Genomic DNA, 11,612 nt, shown 5'->3' on the forward strand with positions numbered 1-11,612 from the left:
TCCTCTTGCATGACACCTGGTGGTTGGAGGCTAAAAACACCTGTCATGTACACTTGTTATATACATTGTTACTGCATATCAATACATTCCCTTTCCTTGAGATTTTTAAAACATACTACACACCATTTCTGTAAACAATACACATGATATGAGTAACAATGTACTTTACACAATTCACACATTTTATTGTCCAATCACAGATTCAGCCACTCTGGTTTCTTAATCTTCCTTGTCGATCTTCTCAACCTTAATATGCTTGGTGATCCTATGTTACTACTTTGAACATCTGTCGGTGTATCTAATAAGGTTGTGTCATTGTTTTGATCGTCGTTCTGTATATTCAAGTCTGACTCTTAAAATGTTTGAGTTGGCTCAGGTTGATAGAAGTCTTCACTAACACCATTGTCTTGCTGTTCATGAGCAGGTTCTTTTGTTTTCAATAGTGCCCAACAATTTCTTCTCAAATTCTGTCCTTGTTCTTTCATTAATGTGTATGATCTTGGACCTGCCTCTTGTAGTACAGTAGCTTTTCTAGACCATCCATCAGGATCCCCAATCCTTACAACATTGCTTGGTAACAAAGGTTTAAGACTCCTGGTTGTGCTATCATAATATGCCTTCTGTTTTTGCTTCTGAAATTCCAGCTTACACCTTAACTTTTCGTTTTGCCTTGTCTTTGTGTGGAATGGCAATGCGGTATGTAGCTTGCAATTCATCAATACCTCTGCAGGTGACAAACCACAGCTTAAAGGTGAAGTTCTATAACTCAGCAGAGCTAGATACGGATCAGTTTTGCTGTCAATAGCCTTTTTTAATAGCTGCTTCATTATTTGAACTCCCTTCTCCGCTTTACCATTCAATTGTGGGTATAATGGACTCAAAGTAATGTGTTCAAAATCATATTGCATCGCTAACCCTTGCCATTCTTTACAATTAAAACATGGACCATTATCACTCACCACAGTTTTAGATATGCCATGTTTTGCAAATGTCAATTTTGTATGCAGTATCACACAACTTGCCGAGGAGCTTGACAGAAGGGTTATTTTTGGACAATTTGAATAATAGTCAATGACTATCAGATATTCCTTGCATTGAGGTTGAATAAATCCATTCCAACTTTTTGCCATGGAGCTGATGGTATTCCAGCTATGTTCATTGGTTCTTTTGCTTTCCGGTGCTGATACTTTTGACATAGAACATAGAACATAGAACAGTACAGCACAGAACAGGCCCTTCGGCCCTCGATGTTGTGCCGAGCTATGATCACCCTACTCAAACCCACGTATCCACCCTATACCCTTAACCCAACAACCCCCCCTTAACCTTACTTTTTAGGACACTACGGGCAATTTAGCATGGCCAATCCACCTAACCCGCACATCTTTGGACTGTGGGAGGAAACCGGAGCACCCGGAGGAAACCCACGCACACACGGGGAGGACGTGCAGACTCCGCACAGACAGTGACCCAGCCGGGAATCGAACCTGGGACCCTGGAGCTGTGAAGCATTTATGCTAACCACCATGCTACCGTGCATGTTTCACATTTCTCTGTTATGTCTTGTATATCTTTGTTTATACCAGGCCAATACACAGTATCTTTGGCTCTCCATTTGCACTTCTCAATCCCAAGGTGATCCTCATGAATTTGTTTTAGCAAATCACTGCATAGAGACTACGGAATTATGATTCTTCCTTACCTTAATAGTAGCCCATTTACTACACTTAGTTCAGATCTGATTTCATGATATTTTGTGCATGAACCTTTAGGCCAACCATTGTTAAGGTTTTGTATTACCATCTGCAACACCTCATCTTTTGCTGTCTCTTCGACAATTTGTTTCACCTTTGTGTCTGATACTGGCAGTGCATCAGTGGCCATGTCTATGTGAGCCTGTACATCTTCTCCAGTAGAGCTGCCATCGTGTGCTGTTGGAGCTCTGGATAATGCATCTGCTACCACTGTATGTTTGGCAGGCGTGTATACAATTTATCCAGGCATTCTTTTCCAATCTGAACATATCTACACTCACTCCGTCATTTACCGTAACGCATATATGCCACAGGTTTCCAGTTGTTTTCATTTTCTTCTTGCAGGAATACTGCACCTATACCGTCTTTTGATGCGTCAGTAGATATTTTGGTGTTCCTTGTTGGATCAAACAACGTCAGCATGGGCGTGGTTGTAAGAGCTTTCTTTAGCTGGAGCACTTCCTGCTCATGCTACTCTGCCCAAGTGAAAGCATTTACTTTCCGTAGGATGTCTCTGAGTCTCGTAGTCCTCCTTTTTTATCCATGAGTCGGGCCATGTTTGGAATGGCATTAATCTTCATTTCATCTGGCGCAGAAGCTTGTTGTCCAGGAATGTAATCTCCTGTACTCCAAACTGGCATTTGACCTAATTGAGCTTCAGCCCTTTCCGCCTGGTGCTTTGTAAGACCGTGATCAATCTCTAAGGTGGAACCCCATATGATGATGTTGTCTACATAGACCCAGACCCCATCAACGCCCTCAATGATATGTTCCATGGCTCTGTGGAATATTTCGGACACCGATAGAATGCCATAGGGCATGCAAAGAAAGCAATATCTGCCAAAAGGAGTATTGAATGTGCAGTATTTGGTACTTTCTTCATCATCTTGAGCTGCCAGAATCCCTGTGATGCATCGAGTTTGGTTAAACATTTTGCCCCAGACATCTCGCTTGTGATGTCTTCTCTCTTTGTAATTCGATAGTGCTCCCTTTTAATGTTTGTGTTCAAAACATTGGGATCCATACAAGTCTTGAGATCGTTATTATTCTTTTTCACACATTGAGTTGGCCCAATCTGTAGGCTCTTCTATTTTCCTTATGACTCCAAGTTGTGTCATCCTGCCTTGAGACGGTCACGTAATGGTGTTAGAACTGTTTGAGGAGCATGTATCACCTGTTGAGTATCCTCACTTAATTGTACTTTATATGTGAAACACAGGACACCAAAGCCCTTGAATATTTCTGGAAAGGCCTGTATAATGGATTCCACTGAGCCACTGTGTGTACTCAGTGCACAGTCAGTGCCATAAACTCTTTGTACCAATTCCAGTGCCTCATATGCTTCATCACTTCATCACCCAATAATGATTCACGACCTTCAGCAACAATTGAGAACTTCAGCTTGTGCACTATGTTTTGCACGTCTAATTCACACATACCCGAAGTATCAATCTTCTTGCCATTGTAGTCTTTACGTAAAACCAGCTTATTTTGAATTCTCAGCTTTAGCTGCATAGTCTTAATATCACTTTTACTGATTAGTTTGCCTTCGCACCAGTATCAAATTTAACAGTAATTAGCGATTAATTGATAATCAAACGTACAGTCCACTTGTCCCTTCTTACTGCTGCAATGTCATTTTCAGCACTCCTTATACCTGTGGGCGGCAGTTTATTTGGTATGGCTTCCTATGCTGTGTCTTCATCCGGCACCAGGCCAACAAAAAATCTGCCACTTAAATTAGTGTCATCGATTACATTAATCAACTGCCCTGCATTAATTTTCTTATTTGAGAAACAGTGTTTCGCGAAGTGATTCTTCCCTTTGCATTTTGTGCATGTCCTGCCAAAAAGTTGGACAGTTCTTTGGCAGGTGTTTATAAACACATCATTTGAATGCACTGGCTGTATGTTCAGACCATTTAGAATGGCTGCTGAGGCCACCAGTGGGATTCTCCCTTCTGGGGACTAAGACCCCACGCCGGCGGGAGAACCGGCGGCAACCACTCTGGCGTCAACAGCCCCAAAAAGTGCGGTATTCTCTGTACTTATGGGGGCTAGGTGGACACTGGAGGGTTTGGCGGCGCTCCAACCAGCATGAAGGGATTGCGTGAGTTTGCGCATGCGCCGAAGGGCCGGCGTGATCTCGTGCATGCGCGGAACCGCCGGTGTGGTTCAATGCATGCGCAGACCGGACGGTGTATTTTGGCGCATGCGCGGGGTGTTCTCTTCTCCACGCCAGCCATGGCAGAGCCCTACAGGGGCCGGTGTGGAAGGAAGAAGTGCCCTCACGGCACAGGCCCGCCTGCAGATCGGTGGGCCCCAATCGTGGGCCAGGCCACCGTGGGGGCACCCCCTGGGTCCGATCCCCCCCAAGGACCGACCCCCCCCCCCAAGGACCGCCTCCGCCAACTTACCTGCCAGGTCTAGTAGGTCTTCCAGTAGTGTCTGTCGTGGCGGTTGTGGGTACGTCCTTGTCTCCTTTCGTAAGAAGTGTTTGAGCTGCAGATACCGTAGCTCGTTCCCCCTGGCTAGGCAAAATTTCTCTGTCAGTTCGTCCAGAGTTGCGATCCTGCCGTCCGTGTATAGGTCCCTGACTGTCAGTGACCCTCCGTCCTGCCTCCACCTTTTGAGGGCGGCGTCAGTCAGTGCTGGTGTGAACCTATGGTTGTTGCAGATGGGAGCTTTGTCAGACATTTTGGTCAGGCCGAATTGCTGCCGCAGTTGGTTCCAGGATTGGAGGGTGGCTGTCACCACCGGGCTGCTGAAGTGTTTTTTGGGTGGGGATGGGAGTGCTGCCGTGGCGAGGGCCAGGAGGGAGGTCCCCACGCAGGAGGCCTCCTCCGCGCGCATCCACTTAGTCACACAACCTTAAATTCCAACAGAGTATACACTTGTACATTGTTTCCTCATTTACTCCTTCCCTTTTCCCATGACAAACAGCTCCTCAAATAAAGTCATGAATGGCCTCCACCGTACCTCAACGCCCTCCTCCAGTCACTTTAACACAAATTTGATTTTCTCTAACCTGAGAAATTCATACAAGTTGTCCAACCATGCCGTGACCCCTGGCGGCATAGCTGACTTCCAATTTGAAAGTATCTGTTGCTAGGCAATCAGAGAGGTGAAGGCCACAACATCGGCCCCCTTCCCCTCCAGCAGCTTCCAGGCTCCTCCGACAATCCAAAGATCACCACCATAGGGTTAGATTTCATCTCAAATCCTATAATCCTCGATAGGTCCCGAACACCGCCTCCAAAAGGTTATCCAACTGCTCACATTCCCAGAACATGTGGGCATAGTTCACCCGCCCCATCCCTCACCTATCCCACCCATCCCCTAACTCCGGAAAAACCCACTCATCCAAGCCCGAGTCATGTGGACTCTATGCACCACTGTAAATTATATAAGACTCATCCTTGCGCAGGAGGAGGTTGAGTTCACTCGGCGCATTACTTTGCACCAAAGCCCCCATCCCACCTCCCTCCCCAATTCCTCCTCCCACTTCCAACTGATCCTTTTCACTGTCGTGTCCTGCTCATCTATATGGGAGCAACATTTTCTCCAAAAGCACACATTCCGGTACCTGAGGGAATGAAGGCAATTCCTTGCGCACAAAGTCCCGCACCTGTCAGTATCTGAACTCACTCCCCCGTGGTTGCTCGAACCTCTCGCGCAATTCCTCTAGCCCAGTAAACCTGCCCTCCACAAACATGTCCCTGACCCACAATAACCTTTCCTAGTTGCTCTGGGATTGATTGTGAAATGGCAGAATCTGTGAGTCCTTCAAAAAGAATAATTGGGGATACTGTGAGGTGTATTCCAAAAGTTGGAAGATGTAACTTTGACTGGTTTTCAGAAAGTAAGCAAGAGTCAGTTAACTGAATTAATAATAATAATAATAATAATAATCACTTATTGTCATAAGTAGGCTTCAATGAAGTTACTGTGAAAAGCCCCTAGTCGCCACATTCCGGCGTCTGTTCAGTTGGTACGGGAATTGAACCCGCGCTGCTGGCTGTGTTCTGCAATTGGATTGGGATTACCTGTAGGAGTCAAGAAAACTGACATTATTGAAAGCATAATGAAACATTTAATATTGCCTGGGGGACCAAGTATTTCAAAGTGAGGCAATTGAATTAGCTCAAATTCAATTACAAAAGAAACAATAATAATATTATTTTTTATTGGTGTCACAAGTAGGCTTATATTAACACTGCAATGAAGTTACTGTGAAAATTCCCTGGTCGCCACATCCAGGTGCCTGTTCGGGTACACTGAGGTAGAATTCAGAATGCCCAATTCAATTAGAAGCGTATGAAAAGAAAAGGAAAAAAAAAAGTGAAGTATAATTGAAAATACGTGAACCAGAGGTGCAGGAAAAACAAAAAGAAAGGGAAAAAGAGTAAAGAAAAAGGGAGAGCTTTTCAAAAAGAAATTGAAATGAGGAAACTTGATGTGAAAATGAGGAAACCCATTGTTAAATGCTGATAAAATTGAACAGCAAACTGATTCAAGTTATATTACTGATGTATCAAAGTCAGTAAGGGGCAATAAGAATTACCTGCAAAAGTGGAAGTTATGAATTGTCGACCAAAAATATCGAAATTGCAAAGTGGTCATTCTGAGGCGATGACCAGAGACACTGATTTAAAAATGCTTGTCAGTGATACTACACAAGATGTGGTGGTAGGTGGAAGAAAAGAGAAGTTTTGCCAAAGACCATTCAAACTCTACTGAGAATGGAACTGAGATAGTTCAGAAGTTGTGACTAAAGGTTGAAGGGTAGGAACCAGCGCCGGCTTGAGGGTTGCTGGCGCCCCGGGCAAGCTGAACTTCGGCGCCCTTGGGGGGGCGGGGCCGGCGGGGCCGAGGAGGGGGGCGGGGCCGAGGAGGGGGGCGGGGCCGAGGAGGGGGGCGACGAGGGGGGGGGGCGAGGCCGAGGAGGGGGCGGGGCCGAGGAGGGGGCGGACCCGAGGGGGGGGCGGGGCCGAGGAGGGGCGGACCCAAGGGGGGGCGGACCCGAGGGGGGCGGGGGGCGGACACGCGGGGGGGGGGGCGGACACGCGGGGGGGGGGGCGGGGGGCGGGCGGACCCGAGGGCGGGGCGGCGGACCCGAGGGCGGGGCGGGGGGGCGGAACCGAGGGGGGCGGGGGGTACCGTGCGGGGGGGCGGACCCGAGGGCGGGGTGGGGGGGCTGTCCCGAGGGGGGCGGACCCGAGGGGGGCGGGGGGACCGAGCGGGGGGGCGGACCGAGCTGGGGGGCCGCCCTGGGGGCGAGCGGCCACCGCGCATGCGCTGGTTGGCACCGGCCCAACTGCGCATGCGCGGGACCCGAGTCTCTGGCGCCCCCGAGCACATGGCGCCCCGGGCGACAGCCCGAGTTGCCGGTGCCTTGAGCCGGCCCTGGTAGGAACGAACTCTGAAACTTCAGAGAGAGGAAGGGATTGACATGGCTCAAACTGAACTGGAAGGAACCCGTTTGATGTGAAACTAGGTTCGTAACTAAAGTGTGAAAGCAGTGATATTTCAGTAATTAATCAGCTGTTTAAAATCTTAACTGATAACGTTAAATTAGCTGAAATGTCTTCTCTAATGTAAGCACATATACCTTCCTGAAATTCAAACTCTTATTTTTTGCTCCAAAACTCATTATGCGTTTAGGAAACATTTTCTTTTACTATTTCCGGCCTGCTCTCCTCAACAGCAATCCAGACAATTGGGCAAAATGTTAGCTTCACAAAATGACCAACTGAAGTAGGCTAAATTCAAGGTTAATTTAAGCCAGAAAGACAAAAAGATATTATTGATTCCACATTATTTAAAATTTTTTTTAGAGTACACAATTATTTTTTCCAATTAAAGGGCAATTTAGTGTGGCCAATCCACCTAACCTGCACATCTTTGGGTTGTGGGAGTGAAACCCACGCAGACACGGGGAGAATGTACAAATTCCCGCCCATTGATTCCACATTCAACTCAAAGTTATTACAATTACGCAGCTCTTTCTTGAGACTTTTCTCTGCTTGGTTGATGCTCTGCAACTACAAAGCTGAAGAAAGATATCTTTTTATTAACAGTTTCTATCTCACTGAGGAGGCTTCAAACCAATCCACATCCAAAAACCTGCTCTGAAAACTCTGTTTAGATTTTGACAGCTGTGACAATGTGCTACATTATAAAATAATCAACATTTCTAAATAAACAACCCACAGCATTGTGAAGACAAAGTCAATCTGGCCCATCTCACATTGTTAACAGATCCTTTAAAATGTTCCAGGATCTGGATTAGAATCTGCACCTTCACAAATATCTAATCAGTTCTTCCTTGAGGCATATCCTATCTGTGTACCACGTTGCGTTGAAATGCGTTCATTAGTTTTGAGAGAGATTGGTTACAGCCAAACTGACTAATAGGACAAAAACACTCCCTCAATCCACCTTCAGTGATGCCTGTAATATCATGGTTTTGTTCAAGAATACTGATCAATCTGAATTGACAGTTCTACATCACTTTGTATATCTTCATCTGAACTTTTCAATTAAACCACATCTGATACCTTGTTATTAGTAAGGAAAATATGTATCAACTACTCCTGTGCTTTATTCCAACCTATTTTATATAATAAAAATTAACCAGTCTTTTTTTTTCCCCCTCTGAAACAAATTGCATTGGCCAGCATGTGGTTGGAGATTTCTGTTGCTAGGATCAAGCAAGGCTTTAATATATCATTTATCGATCCATTATTCCATGAATCCCAACCAGTTGAAATGAATTGCTGAAGTGAAATGAGTTATGAAGGTAACAGGTTTAAATCAGTTGGATTAATGTATTGTGAGGAGGGGTAACTAGGATGAATCAAAGGGAGCATAAGTTAATATGCTGCAAAATGAGATGAGAATTAGTTTAGGACAATCCGGAAAAATAAATGGAGGAAACTGGAGGGTGAAATTCTTGCGTGTTTTTGACAAGCGTGAGTCATAATTTCAAGACAAGCCAGGACTAACCATTATCACACATTTATCAATACCCGTGGTAACTTTTTAATTTGCAACCACAAAATGGCTCTGCTTCTCCAAACAAAGGGCTGTAATGAGGAATTCTCCAGAGTGGGAGGTGGGAAATCTCGTACATTCATTTATTTAGAAATCACTTCTACTAATCTAAATCACGTTCAATTATAGGTAATTGAAACAAGTATGTTGATTTACAGATACTGTAAAGTACATTCATTTAGTACTGACAATATATGCAGATTCGTGTAACTTAAAATGCAGTTATTTAGTAAACACAGGTATTTGCACCACCAAGAAAGACACGGCTGAGAGACCGGAGAATTGCACCCAACATTTATTTTGATGCTAGTCATTTGGAGTGTACTGATTAAATTGTACTGATCCACTTGTTTGTGAAATTGTAGACAATTTAGAGTATTTTGTTGCAAGAGTTAGATGCACAATTTAAGATGCATTCATTTATTCGCTAGTAAGTTGAAGTGGACCATTTTATTATCTGGATTGATCAGGTAACTGTATGGTCTAAATTAGACATCTACTTAAGATTGAAAGATAACTCTTGAATTGCGTGAAATAAAAATGGCACTAATTAATTATCTAGATTTACACAGGAATTTAAAATGCATTAACTTTGGACTTACTTGGTAACAGGAATAGGCTGTTAGTCCCAAACTGTTTCATCAGTTATTTATATCATGGTGGTCTGCATGTCAATTCCAGAAGATAGGATGAGTTTTTTTCAATATATAAAAAGGTAAGAGAGAGGCATAAATAGACTTTCGACCATTGCAAAATGAGGCTGGAGAAGTAGTAATATGAAATAAAAAAATGGCAGAGGAACTGAATAGTTACTTTACATCAGTCTTCATGGTGGGATAGCAGAACTTCAGGAGAATCAGGGGGCACAGGTGAGTGTAGTGGCCATCCCTAAGGAGAAGGTTCTGGGGAAACTGAAGGGTCTTAAGGTGGATAAATCACCTCGACCGGATGGACTACACTCCAGGGTTCTGAAGGAGATAACTGGGGAGACTATTGAATTTAATAAACCAGTTGATTGATGAGCTATCACTAGCAATAAAATCACAAATGTGGCCATTCAATTGTAAAAACTGAACCGATTCACTAATGTTCCTGCACAACTGAATGGGAAATGAAAATGAAAATCGCTTATTGTCACAAGTAGGCTTCAGTGAAGTTACTGTGAAAAGCCCCTAGTCGCCACATTCCGGCGCCTGTTCGGGGAGGCTGGTGCGTGAATTGAACCGTGCTGCTGGCCTGCTTGGTCTGCTTTAAAAGTCAGCGATTTAGCCCAGTCTGCTAAACCAGCCCCTGAAGTATTTAGAAGTATGCTAATTTGTTTGTAATTGTACATGTAATTTAATGTACACATTTGGAAATTTACATGTTATTAAACTATGTTCCTTATCATTTGGCCTTCTGCTTGTCATTTAATTTACAACAATTTACTCAATTTTACAGATAATTCATAGATATTAATTTCTTATTTTAAATTATGCAGGTAATAGAAAAAATACCCATTTCTTGGTTGGCATATAATTTCCTGTCTCCCCAGTGTCAGATTTGGGGGTAATCTAAAAGTGTGCTGGGGAATTCCTCTTGGAGGTTCCCAGGTAAAAGGTTATTTGTAATACTGGGCATGACTCGCCTTTAACAAACCTGTGTTGGCTGTCCTTAATTAACCCTTATCTTGTAGGTGTTAATATAATCTTGAATTATGGCTTCTAAAACCTCGCCAACTAAATACATTGATATAATATTTTTAATTGGACAGATAAAGTGCACTCATTTACTACTTGGAATGGTACCACTCATTTAAATTACAGTAATATTAACATTTAAGTTAATAATAATAATCTTTATTAGTGTCAAAGTAGGCTTACATTAGCACTGCAATTAAGTTACTGTGAATATCCCCTAGTTGCTACACTACGGCGCCTGCTCGGTTACACTGAGGGACTAAACAGAATGTCCAATTTACCTAACAGCACATCTTTCGGGACTTGTGGGAGGAATCTGGAACCCGGAAGGAACCCACACGGACTCGGGAGAATGTGCATACTCCGCACAGACAGTGCCTCAAGCCAGGAATCGAACCTGGGTCCATGGCGTTGTGAAGGAACAGTGCTAACCACTGTGTTACCGTGCCGCCCAAAGTGCAGTATATCCATTTATTTTGTGAGGTGACTAAGACCTCACACTGGATATTTTTATAAAATATATATACATATCCTCATGGCTATTTCTAAAATTTTAAAAACTGATAACCTTTAAAATGGCCGAATCTATGTCTGTCTGTGACCCTTTAACAAAAGAAGCTACCCATCAGTATCAAAGAAATCTGAACCTCACTATCCCTGAAGAGACACCAACAACCTCCCTGGGGGCTAAACAGACCAAATTTAAAGAGAACTATACAAAGGCCACCTGCATTTCATAATGCAGGTTGGCCAACTGGTGTTTACTGGGCTGCTAGGACAAAGGGTCCAACAACCTTCCTTTCAATTCTTAATGGTTGGGATGTTTAACCATCTTGGGGAGACCAGATGAGGAATACATATCCTTGTTCAAAGATAATTTTTAGAAGTGGGAGTCATGTAACATGGACCTCCAACTTATGTAACCTGTTATATTGGGCGTGATCTTCCCAAAAGGGAACAAAGTCCCTGAGTGAGAACGTTGAGCCGCATTTTTCCTGGCACTCATTGCCGAGAAAATTCAATGCGGCTAGCTCTGAATAAGGGGCCTGGGCAGGGAATATGCGGCCGAGGCCGCACATAGCCCCATTTTTTACAACGGGGAGCTCCATTCACTCAAACTCCTC

This window comes from Scyliorhinus canicula, chromosome 11 (genome assembly GCF_902713615.1).
Source record: "Scyliorhinus canicula chromosome 11, sScyCan1.1, whole genome shotgun sequence".
NCBI classification, from domain to species: domain Eukaryota; kingdom Metazoa; phylum Chordata; class Chondrichthyes; order Carcharhiniformes; family Scyliorhinidae; genus Scyliorhinus; species Scyliorhinus canicula.